We start from the raw sequence: 12,917 nt of genomic DNA, 5'->3' as shown, positions 1-12,917 counted from the left end.
ACCTGTTGTCTGTGTGCTCCTTGCTCCTCCAGCACTATCAGCACTGGGACTCCCACTACCATCACTCCCAACATCCATTATACTGCCCTGGGGCCGCACTCTTCCCGTGGAGAGTCACACTACCCTAGCTGCACACCTCATCAGCCCCAGCGGTCTGCATGCAGCGGCGGTTCCTAATAACCGCAATCCATGGGTGGCGTAGTCGGACATTATCAGCAGAACATAGCAGACTACCATTGGCCTGACCACCCTGAGCCACGGAACCGGGTCGCCACTACTACCCCCATCGTCTCCCTATTGCCCGGATCCGAGTGCCGCACGGCCCAGGGGGCGAGTCAGCTTTGGCGTAGTCGGCAGGATTTCGTGCCCGCAACCACCGGGTACTGCGTGCCTGAAATAGACTTTTGTAACTTACCTGTGGCAAAGTTTCCCGCCGTCCGGAGTCTTTTCCCGCCATCCGGAGCCGATTCCCGCCATCGGACGCCATCTTGGACCGTTTCCCGCCATCTTCTGCCGCCTTCCCGCCATCCGCAGCTGCTTCCCGCCATCGGACGCCATCTTCAGGACGCCGCGCGGGAAGAAGAGGGGCGTGGACGTCAAAACCGCGCGAGATCCGAAGCTCCGCCCCACGCACCGACGCTGCGCAAGGTCCTGGAAGGGAGAGAGAGCGACGCTGACGTCATCAGGACGCGACGCCAGGTCCTCGTCCATAGCAGCAGCAGCGGAGCCGCGGCCTACAGAAGAGGATCGTCGGAAGGTAGGCCACGCGTAACTAGGGGGGGAGGAAGATGACGGACACAGAGGCGCCCACTACCACCAACGCAACTGCAGCAGCGGTGATGCCCTTTTCCTTGCCCTACATCCCTGGAGCGGCCTGGCTGCCCAAATACTCAGGGGAGCCCCATGCCCTAACTGACTTCAAGGAAAGGCTATACAGTTTGTTCCACGTTTACCCCCTGACAGAGGAACAGAAGGTCAGCATATTAACAGGGCAGTTAACTGGCGCAGCCCAGCGGGAGGTAAAATCATGGCCCACTGAGGAGAAAAGGACTGTGAAGGGTATTCTGGCCTGGCTGCGGGGTACCTTTGACACACGTACCTCCGCTGAGATTAAAATGAGGTTCTATGGATGTAAGCAGCGGGCACAGGACAGCATCAGAGACTATGCCCTAAATCTGCAGGAAGCCTTGAGGGCTATTCAACAAACTGACCCTGGCAGTGTGCAGGAAACGGATAAGCTGCTAACAGAACAATTCATAGAAGGTCTGCTGTCTAGCGCCCACAGGGCCCAACTGCGCCTCATGTTCTTTCAGAACCTCGACCTGACCTTTGCCCAATTTAAGGACAGGGCCATAAGGGTGCTCCGTGAATCTGCAACCAGTGGCGCTATAAACCCCCGGCGCCCTGCTATCACTTACCACCAGGAGGCGGCGCCCTCCTCTATGGACTCCGTGGAGGCTGATGCACAGGCCCTGAACCAAGCCCCTTCGAAAGATCTGCACCAACAAGTCCAGGAGCTGACCAGGAGCGTCGCGGCGTTGACCAGGACCGTCCAGGCGTTGCAAGTGGACCCGTCAAGACCCATCGAGCTGGCTTCAAGTCCGGAGGATGTCCCATGGCGTCGACAGAGGAGGATCCCGTCGTTCCGAGGGAGGCCCACAGACCGCTACGCAGAGGATGGACAGCCCATTTGCCGTCGATGCAACCAGCCCGGACACATTTCCAGGTACTGTAATTTAAACGGGTCCAACCTGGGGCAGAGGGCCAACCCCCAGGCATAAGATCACCAGGCCCTTACAATTGGCGTAATAAGTACGTTGGGGGGCGCCCGGTTTTACCCGTGGTGCTGGACGGTATCCCCATGAGCGCCTTGCTGGATACTGGGTCACAAGTAACCACTATCCCTTATGTACTTTTTAAGCAGTATTGGACTGATGCTGATATCACACGGTATCCAGACGGTAACTTGAGCATCATCGCCAGTAATGGCTTACCCGTGCCGCAGATGGGGTTCAAGGAGATGACCATTAAGATTGGTAAAGTTGAACTACCGGCACAGGGAGTGATTATTGTGGACATTGACCGTCGTGAAAGTCACCCTAAAATAACTGTGGGTACTAATGTAATTGAAAATTGTCTTTCAGAGGTAATTGTAATCTTACAACAGGTGGCGGTGAATGCTAGTTCCAGCCAACAGAGAGTTCTCAACAAGGAGATAAAGGCCCTGATGAGACGGCAGCAGGTAGAACTGTCTGGTGGTGAGATCGGTAGCGTAAGACTGAGTGACCCATTCCCCATTTCCATGCCTCCCAAAAGTGAAATGATGATCTGGTGTCGGACTGCAATCGGGTTGAGAGGTAGAGACTACCAAGCCATGGTAGAACCCGTGTACTCAGACAGCAGGCCCACCATTTTGACAGCCCGGGGGGTGGTTGATGTCCGTCATGGGAGGGTGCCCGTCCGCATCCTCAACATTGGGGAGAGGGAGGTACACTTACCCAGGTACGCTACACTCGCCAAGCTGTTTGTAGTCGAACACAAAGCTATCAGGGCCGTGGAACCCTTGCCTCCATCTCCTCAGGCGGAGGGTAATGGCTCCCAGAAACAAAAGGAGGACTGGTGCCAGAAACTCCACGTGGGTGCTGACTCCACTCCCCTGCACCAAAAACAAGGAGTCTACCGGGTGGTACAGGAGTACGAGAGAGTCTTTAGTAAGCACCCGCTAGACTTCGGCAGAGTAAAGGGGATAGAACACCACATCCCCACAGGGAGCCACCCACCGATAAAAGAGAGGCACAGACCTGTACCCCCTGCACATTATCAGAACGCAAGGGGCATGCTAAGAGAGATGAAAGAAGCTGGGGTTATTAGAGACAGCTGTAGCCCCTGGGCAGCCCCCTTGGTTCTGGTCAAAAAGAAAGACGGCACCATGAGAATGTGCGTCGACTATAGACAAATCAACCGTATCACTCACAAAGACGCATATCCGCTGCCTAGAATAGAGGAGTCTTTAGCCGCACTAAAATCAGCTAACTTCTTTTCTACTTTGGACCTTACTAGCGGGTACTGGCAGGTTCCTGTGGCAGAGGCTGACAAGGAGAAGACCGCCTTCACCACCCCGATGGGACTGAGCGAATTCAACTGCATGCCTTTCGGGCTCTGCAACGCACCAGGGACCTTCCAGTGGCTGATGGAATGCTGTCTAGGGCACCGAAACTTCGAGACGGTCCTCCTTTACCTGGACGACGTGATCGTCTATTCGAAGACCTACGAGGACCATCTGAAGCACCTGGCCGAGGTGTTCGAAGCCCTGGCAGGCTATGGCCTGAAGGTGAAACCATCGAAGTGTCACCTGCTGAAACCAAAGGTCCAGTACCTAGGGCACGTGGTAAGCGCGGAAGGAGTGGCCCCCGACCCTGACAAGGTCACGGCAATCAAGAGCTGGCCAAGCCCCTCGAACATCAAAGAGGTGAGACAGTTTCTCGGGTTGGTAGGCTACTACCGAAGATTCATCCCCGGGTTCACCAAGATGGCAGCTCCTATGCAGGACCTCCTGATCGGACAGTCTAAGTCCAGGAGGCAAAAGCCGCCCTTCAAGTGGGATAAACCGGAAGAGGAGTCCTTCCGCCAGCTAAAGATGGCCCTCACAGGGGATGAGATCCTGGCCTACCCTGATTATGGCCAGCCTTTCATTCTCCACACAGATGCCAGTAATGTGGGACTGGGAGCCGTATTGTCCCAAAACCAACAGGGCAGAGAACGGGTGATCGCATACGCCAGCCGGAAGCTGAGGCCCACCGAGAGGAACCCGGAGAATTACAGCTCCTTCAAGCTAGAATTCTTGGCGGTGGTGTGGGCCGTGACGGAACGCTTCAAGCATTACCTGGCCTCCGCAAAGTTCACCGTGTACACGGACAACAACCCGTTGACACACCTGGACAATGCAAGACTGGGTGCCCTGGAACAGCGGTGGATGGCCCGTCTCTCCAACTATGACTTCGTGATCAAGTACCGGGCAGGCAAAACCAACTCCAACGCGGACGCCCTATCAAGGATGCCTCACTTACCTGAAGGTGACGAAGACCCAGAAGAGCTGGAGGAGGTAGAACTCCCCGCGTTTCACCGGTATGGAGCCGCTCAACACTCTCACCGCGTGAAGGAGGAGGATTTAACAACTGTGATGATGAATCCCCTACCTCACCACAGCTGGGCCGAGACCCAAGATAGTGACCCTGCAGTCCGCCTGGTGAAAGATCTGCTGACCCGGGAAGACGCCCGCTTAGATCCAGATGCCCCAGAGGAAGCCAAGCAGCTATGGAAGGAGAAGAGCAAGCTGTTCCTCTACGAAGGCAAGTTGTGCAGAAGGATTGTCAACCACCGGACGCACGAGCTGACCTGGCAAGTCGTGGTCCCAAGGAGGGATGCAGCTATGGTCCTGGGGGCTTACCATGACAGAGCGGGACACTTCGGTTGGAAGAAACTGGAGTTCCTACTAAGAGGAAGATTCTTTTGGGTCGGCATGAGAGGAGCTGTAGAAAAATGGTGCAGAGACTGTGGCCCTTGTCACCTAAGGAGGAAGGACCGTGCCAGCCAGAAGACACCCTTGAGGCCCATCATCACCACGCAGCCTCTTGAGCTGGTAGCTCTGGACCATGTCAAATTGGCTCCCAGCCGGTCAGGATACATCTATGCCCTGACAATCGTGGACCACTATTCCCGTTTTCTAGTGGTGGTCCCGGTAAAGGACTTGACAGCCCAAACAGCGGCCAGAGCCTTCCAGCAATATTTCTGCCGTCCACACGGGTATCCGGAACAGGTCCTGACAGACCAGGGTCCAGCGTTCGAGGCTGAAATGTTCCAGGAGTTCTGCAACCTCTATGGCTGTAAGAAGATTCGTACAACGCCTTACCACCCCCAAACCAACGGGATGTGTGAGAAGATGAACAATATAGTCATTGATCTCCTGAAGACGTTGCCCCTGGAGGAACGCAGCCTGTGGCCAGAAAAACTGCCGGACCTGATAGACCTATACAACAATATCCCGGTGAATGCTACAAACTGCACCCCGGCTTACCTGATGCGAGCTAGACCAGGAAAGCTGCCCGTAGACCTGGAGATGGGAGTCCTAATACCTGAGGACACCTCCCCGGATGCGGACTGGGATACGGAAAGGCAACTGCAGTACAAGAAGGTACAGGAGAGTGTGGAGAAGAGCCTGGCCCAGGTGAGAGAGAAGCAAGAAAGACTCTTCAATCAACACGCCCCTGCTAGTCCCCTAGAACCTGGTGAGCAAGTCCTAAAGCGAAAAAGAAGGCTACATAAGTTGGACGACCAGTGGGAAAGGGAACCCTACACCGTACTGCAGTCTGACCACGACAACCCAAAGGTGTGCGTAATCACCAAGGACGGAGGAGAAACCACTAGTGTCGTCTCCAGAGACCATCTCAAAAGGTGCCCCGAGCAACTCCGTAGTGCAGAAGAGGATCAGAGTGACCTTGAACCCGCAGAGGACAAGGAAGAAATGATCAGCACCGTTCTCGGAGAGTTTCCTCAGTCCTGGACTCGCATAAATGATGCCATAGTGGTACCTGTCCTGCATTTCCTGCAACCGACACAGCAACAACCAACACCAGAGCCGGAAGGTGAAGAGGAGCAAGCAGTTCCAGAGGCAGAAGAGCCTGTACCAGCAGCCCAGGAGAGACAACCCTCTGCTGACAGTGAGCCTGCCATGCCTGCGGTAAGCCAAAGGACCCGCAGACAGCTGCCTGCCCTACCTGTACACCCAGCTGGTAGCTGCACCCCTAACGCTAGTGGGGAAAGCCAAGTAGGTCCACCACCAGACAGTGGGCTACGTAGGTCAACCAGGAGCACAAAGGGACAGATACCCGCTCGCTGGAGAATATAGAGTGTACTAAAATTGTAAATAACCCTGTTGCCAAATGTTGAATTGTTTGCAAAGTTACATGCATGTTTGGTAATACTCTGTTTCAGTTTCTTGCAGCTACCGTAAGGACTCACAGGTTATGGACTTTTTATAACCGGGACCTTGTATGGACTGCGTTCAGAGCCTAACCCAGGAATGAACTAAGACTGTGAAGGACTTGGGGTAGGACAGACCCCCACCTGGTTAAGGCTCCCCGTTGTGCTGGTGATATGGACACCCGGTCACAGGCCACACTGTGACCTTAAGAACTCAATTTGTGCGTCGTCTGTCTATTAATGTTTTATTGTTATGCATATTGTCTTTGTTTACTGTTTAGTCCCGGAGTACTAAATTTCACTAGGGGGAAATGTGTCACCCTGGCCTGGATGCCACAAGTGTAATTAAAGCTGTGTCTGAGAGCAGGGGGGAGGTTCTCTAGTCAGGGGAACATTAGCATGCAATGCCTCCTGTCTCAGGCCAGTAGGGGGAGCAGGCTGCCCCTATAAAAGCTGGTGCTGGGAGCAGGGTTAGAGAGAACCCAGATGACCTGTCTCAGGACTGAGACGTGTCTCAGCAGAGCAGGGACAGACAGTTGCACTGCACCTAAGAGGAAGTGTGGCAGGAGGAGAGCCACAAGCCAGAGACAAGAGGCGAAGCAAGCCTGTCTTGGCAGATAACAGACTTAATCTACCAGACTTTGGTGTCTGAGGCTGGAAGGATTCCACATCCCCCAGCAGAGAACCAGTCCGCAAGGGACTGTATATTCCTTGGCCTAAGAAGCCTGGAGGCCCTGCCACAACAGAAGGGACCAGTAAAGCCATACAAGGCTGGGAGCAGAAAGGAACCCACGTCGCAGGCCATACAGGCGAGAAAACACGGAAAGCTCGGAAACGTGGGCTGTTACCCTATCAGGAGGAGATAGCCAGAAGGAGCGCAGAAAGCACGGTAGGCCTACACCCTCACCCTGACCAGGGCCAATTTCCCAGTTGCTCTCAGACATCCAGGTCCCCTCCTAGCCGGGACTGTTTGTGGGTCAGTTTACCTGTTTAGTAAAGACCCTGGACTGCAACCTGTTGTCTGTGTGCTCCTTGCTCCTCCAGCACTATCAGCACTGGGACTCCCACTACCATCACTCCCAACATCCATTATACTGCCCTGGGGCCGCACTCTTCCCGTGGAGAGTCACACTACCCTAGCTGCACACCTCATCAGCCCCAGCGGTCTGCATGCAGCGGCGGTTCCTAATAACCGCAATCCACGGGTGGCGTAGTCGGACATTATCAGCAGAACATAGCAGACTACCATTGGCCTGACCACCCTGAGCCACGGAACCGGGTCGCCACTACTACCCCCATCGTCTCCCTATTGCCCGGATCCGAGTGCCCCACGGCCCAGGGGGCGAGTCACATGTAATACACTGACTCACCAGTGACGTCTCTAGGTGAAGTCCTTCATCTTCGCTTTTCTTCTTCATCTGGCACAGACGGCCATCACTTCTTCCAGCCAGGAATCATCTCTGCAGAAAATAACACACAGTTATCAATAACTGATCTCTTCTAGGGAATATTCCCACTCCACCCCCCGACTTCTACACTACACCAGTTGAAGAAAAAAAGCGATATAGTGCCGCCCTGCACAGTAACAGGAGCCCGCTTTTGTCCTATCCCATGGAAAACAATTTCCTAAAAAGTAAATTATATTACAGAAGTAATAATGTCTCTAATTGGACTCTAAAATAATAATGTTCCTCACTGGCCACCATAAACTAATAAAGTATGTTCCTCAATCTGGCCCCAAACAGTAATTAAGTCCCTTGTTCAGCCTGGCACCCCCATATATCCATCCTGGCCCCCCCTTCCCTGCATATATCCATCCTGACACCCCCCATATATCCCTTCTGGCCCCCATATGTCCAGTGTGACCCCTCCATATATTTATCCTAGCCCACGTGTATCGAGCCTGCCCCCTCCCATATACCCATCCTAGTCCCCCATGTGGCCCTCCTGTTCCCCCCATATATCCATCCTGGCCTCCATGTGTCCAGCCTGCCCCCCCACATATCCATCCTGGCCTCCATGTTTCCAGCCTGCCCCCCCATATATCTGTCCTGGCCTCCATGTGTCCAGCCTGCCCCCTCCCATATATCTGTCCTAAAGCCCCATGTGTCAAGCCTGCCCCCCATATATCCATCCTGGCCTCCATGTGTCCAGCATGCCCCCCCTACATATCCTTCCTGGCCTCCATGTGTCCAGCCTGCCCCCCACAATATATCCATCCTGGCCTCCATGTTTCCAGCCTGCCCCCCATATATCCATCCTGGCCTCCATGTGTCCAGCCTGCCCCCTCATATATCCATCCTGCCCTTCCCCCCTGCATATATCCATCCTGACACCCCCCCATATATCCATACTGGCCCCCATATGTCCAGCGTGGCCCTCCATATATTTATCCTAGCCCACGTGTATCGAGCCTGCCCCTCCACATATCTATCCTAGCCCCCCATGTGTCCAGCCTGCCCCCCACATATCCATCCTGGCCATCATGTGTCCAGCCTGCCCCGCCCCCCATATATCCGGCCCCCCCATATATCCATCCCCCTCACATATCCATCCTGGCCTCCATGTGTCCAGCCTGCCCCACCATATAGCCATCCTGCCCACCCTTTCCCATGTGTCCAGCCAGGCTCCCCCTTATGTGTCCAGCCAGGCTCCCCCCCTTGTGTGTCCAGCCAGGGTTCCCCCTTGTGTGTCAAGCCAGGCTCTCACCCTTGTGTGTCCAGCCAGTGTTCCCCCTTGTGTGTCCAGCCAGGGTTCCCCCTTGTGTGTCCAGCCAGGGTTCCCTCTTGTGTGTCCAGTCAGGGCTTCCCCTTGTGTGTCCAGCCAGGGCTCCCCCTTGTGGGTCCAGCCAGGGTTCCCCCTTGTGTGTCCATCCAGCTCCCCCCTTGTGTGTCCAGCCAGGGCTCCCCCTTGTGTGTCCAGTCAGGGCTCCCCCTTGTGTGTCCAGCCAGGGCTCCCCCTTGTGTGTCCAGCCAGGGTTCCCTCTTGTGTGTCCAGTCAGGGCTCCCCCTTGTGTGTCCAGTCAGGGCTCCCCCTTGTGTGTCCAGTCAGGGCTCCCCCTTGTGTGTCCAGCCAGGGCTTCCCCTTGTGTGTCCAGCCAGGGCTCCCCCTTGTGTGTCCAGCCAGGGCTCCCCCTTGTGTGTCCAGCAAGGCCCCCCTTGTGTGTCCATCCGGGCCCCCCCTTGTGTGTCCAGCCAGGGTCCCCCCTTGTGTGTCTAGCCGGGCCCCCCCTTGTGTGTCCAGCCAGGGGCCCATCCCATTCTGCATCCACTCATATACACACAGACACACACACAGACACCTCTTACCTTCCTGCTCTCCCGTGCGGTGTCCTCCTTCTCCGGTGACGTCATACGCCGGCCGGGGAAGGGAGACGCGCAGCTTCAGCTGCTTCACTGGGACGTGTGTCGCGGCGGTTCAGGTAATGAATGCCGCGTGCGCGCGTCCCTGCATACACTGTGCCTGCGCTTTTAAAGGGCCCGTGCCCCTTAAAACCGCAGGTTTTTTTATTTTTTCATTCTCTTCTCCCCCTCTCCTCTGCAGAAGGGTACCCCGCCAGCCCAGTCCCACCCTGTTGATGACTTATCATAAAATCGGTCATTAATATATAAGTCCTGGACAGTCCCGTTAAGCTTGTTTTACCTAGTTATAAAAGCCCTTTAAGTCCTCATTATAAGGTAAGGTATGAATGGATCTAATTAAATTCTCCAAAGAGAACTATTTATACATTTTAGTCACTGTGAGCTTTCTACAAGATATTGCGGGCAGTATATAGCGAATATACGGACACAGAGCCATTCGCCGGCTCAGATTGCCAATAAGCACCTTGTAAATATGAGACCTTGACATCATAGGTTACTTGGCTTAATATGAAATTGTCCCTCATGTGTACCGCATTGTGGGCAGGGACTATATGTACATCACTGCAGAATATGTTGGCAATAAAAAGTCAACAGAAATGAATATCATGCAGATCCTCACCAGGACTCCAGCAGTGTCACCATCCTGCCACCATACAGCTATAGAAGGACAATAAACCTGCAGGGTTCTCCCCTCAGTTATTTTTCCTTTAATTTTATTATCTGTTTCTTACTCACAGTGAAAGAACAGTCATCAGATATTTTATTGTTCACTTTTTATTTTACAGTCTCAGCTCTGAAGAATAGAACGTCTTATGAATAAATGACAGCTCACTTATTACAGTGGTGGCCAAAAGTATTGGCACCCCTGCAATTCTATCAGATAATACTCAGTTTCTTCCTGAAAATGATTGCAATCACAAATTCTTTGGTATTATTATCTTCATTTAATTTGCTTGCAAGGAAAAAACACAAAAGAGAATGAAGCAAAAATCAAAACCTTGATCATTTCACACAAAACTCCAAAAATGGGCCAGACAAAAGTATTGGCACCCTCAGCCTAATACTTGGTTGCACAACCTTTAGCCAAAATAACTGCGAACAGCCACTTCCAGTAACCATCAATGAGTTTCTTACAATGCTCTGCTGGAATCGTAGACCATTCTTCTTTGGCAAACTGCTCCAGGTCCCTGATATTTGAAGGGTGCCTTCTCCAAACTGCCATTTTGTGATCTCTCCACAGGTGTTCTATGGGATTCAGGTCTGGACTCATTGCTGGCCACCTTAGAAGTCTCCAGTGCTTTCTCTAAAACCATTTTATAGTGCTTTTGGAAGTGTGTTTTGGGTCATTGTCCTGCTGGAAGACCCATGACCTCTAAGGGCGACCCAGCTTTCTCACACTGGGCCCTACATTATGCTGCACAATTTGTTGGTAGTCTTCAGACTTCATAATGCCATGCACACTGTCAAGCAGTCCAGTGCCAGAGGCAGCAAAGCAACCCCAAAACATCAGGGAACCTCCGCCATGTTTGACTGTAGGGACCATGTTCTTTTCTTTGAATGCCTCTTTTTTTTTCCTGTACACTCTATGTTGATGGTTTTTCCCAAAAAGCTCGACTTTTGTCTCATCTGACCAGAGAACATTCTTCCAAAACATAGTAACATAGTTTGTAAACATAGTTAGTAAAGCCGAATAAAGACTTGCGTCCATCAAGTTCGACCTGTTAGTTCTGTAATTGGTAAAGTTGATCCAGAGGAGGGCAAAAACCCCAAATGATTTGGCCAATCTTCACCTGAGGAAAAATTCCCTCCTGACTCTGAAACCAGCAGTCAGAATAAATCCCTGTATCAACTTACTATTTTATTTTATTTTTAAGTATATGCTGAAATCTGCCTGGCATCTAGAAATGCATCCAGTCCCCGCTTGAACTGGTGTAGTGAATCTGACATCACCGTCTCCTCACTCTGTGAATTCCATATTCTCACTGCTCTTACCGTAAAGAACCCCTCTAGTGACGCTTACCCAATCTGAGTATATTCCATTTATAACCACCCTCTGCCTTCTATCCCTTAGCCAGTTAGCTACCCACTTGCAGACATTTTCCCCCAGCCCCATCATTCTCATTTTGTATACCAACCTATTATGTGGCACGCTATCGAAAGCTTTTGAGAAGTCGAGATACACGACATCCACTGGTTCCCCCTGATCTACTCGAGAGCTAATCTCCTCGTAGAAGTCAATCAGGTTTGTTTGGCAGGAGCGATTCCTCATGAATCCATGTTGGTTCGGGATTAAAAGATTATTAGCATCAAGATGCTCCGTAATTGCCTCTTTAATGAAGCTTTCAAAAATTTTGCCCACAACGGACGTCAGACTCACCGGCCGATAGTTTCCGGCGTCACTTTTCGCTCCCTTTTTGAATATTGGCACTACATTCGCCTGTCGCCAATCAAGTGGCACAGACCCAGTCTCAACAGAGTCCTTAAATATAAGATATAACGGTCTGTCTATCACATTACTTAGTTCCCTTAGTACCCGTGGGTGTATGCCATCAGGTTCTGGTGATTTGTTTATTTTAATGTTACTGAGGCGTTTCTGTACCCCAGCTTGGGTTAGATTTGTCATACTTAGTGGAGGATTAAGCTTGTCACTTCTCATTTCTCCTGTTAGTTTGATTTCCTTTGTGAAAGTTGTCGAAAAAAAATTATTTAATAGATTAGCTTTATCCTCATCTTTCTCTATGATTTTGCCTTCCTCACTTTTTATTGGTCCAATATTATCCGATTTAATCCTTTTACTATTTATATACGTAAAGAACAGTTTGGGATTTGATCTACTTTCCCTAGCAATACGTCTCTCTGTTTCCTCCTTCGCTATTTTTATTTGTTTTTAACAGGTTCTCGTTTTTTCCTTGTAACACATTAGTGCCTCCTTACTGTTTTCCTGTTTTAATCTCTTGAATGCCTCTTTTTTGCTATTTAACGCCCCTTTTACGTTCTTGTTCAACCATATTGGTTTCCTCTTATTTCTGGCCCTTTTATTCCCATACGGTATATACCTCTCGCACTGAGTATTCAGAATTCTTTTGAAGGTTTCCCATTTACTATTCGTATTTCTTTGATTAAGAACTTTGTCCCAGTCAATAAGTTGAAGGCTTTCTTTCAGCTGATCAAACTTCGCCCTCCTAAAGTTTAATGTTTTTGTTGTTCCCTTATTGATAACCCTACTGAAGGGCATTTTGAAGTCGATAATATTATGGTCGCTATTACCTAGGTGCCCCCCTATCTGTACCTCAGTTATTCTATCAGGCCTATTAGTCAATATTAAGTCCAACACGGCCTTCCCTCTCGTTGGTTTCTGCACTAGTTGGGAGAGATAATTATCCTTAATATTTGTCAAGAACCTTTTTCCTTTCTGAGATCTACAGGTTTCTGTTTCCCAGTCAATATCCGGGTAGTTGAAATCCCCCATTACAATCACTTCATTATGTTTTGCTACTTTGTCTATTTGTCCTAATAGCAGATTCTCATTCTCCTCTGTTATATTGGGTGGCTTATAGCAGACCCCCAGTAATATTT

Source organism: Phyllobates terribilis, unplaced genomic scaffold (assembly GCF_046119375.1).
Source record: "Phyllobates terribilis strain yellow unplaced genomic scaffold, ASM4611937v1 Scaffold_51__1_contigs__length_9155689, whole genome shotgun sequence".
Classification (NCBI taxonomy): Eukaryota; Metazoa; Chordata; class Amphibia; order Anura; family Dendrobatidae; genus Phyllobates; species Phyllobates terribilis.
Note: the sequence above shows the minus strand (reverse complement) of the source record.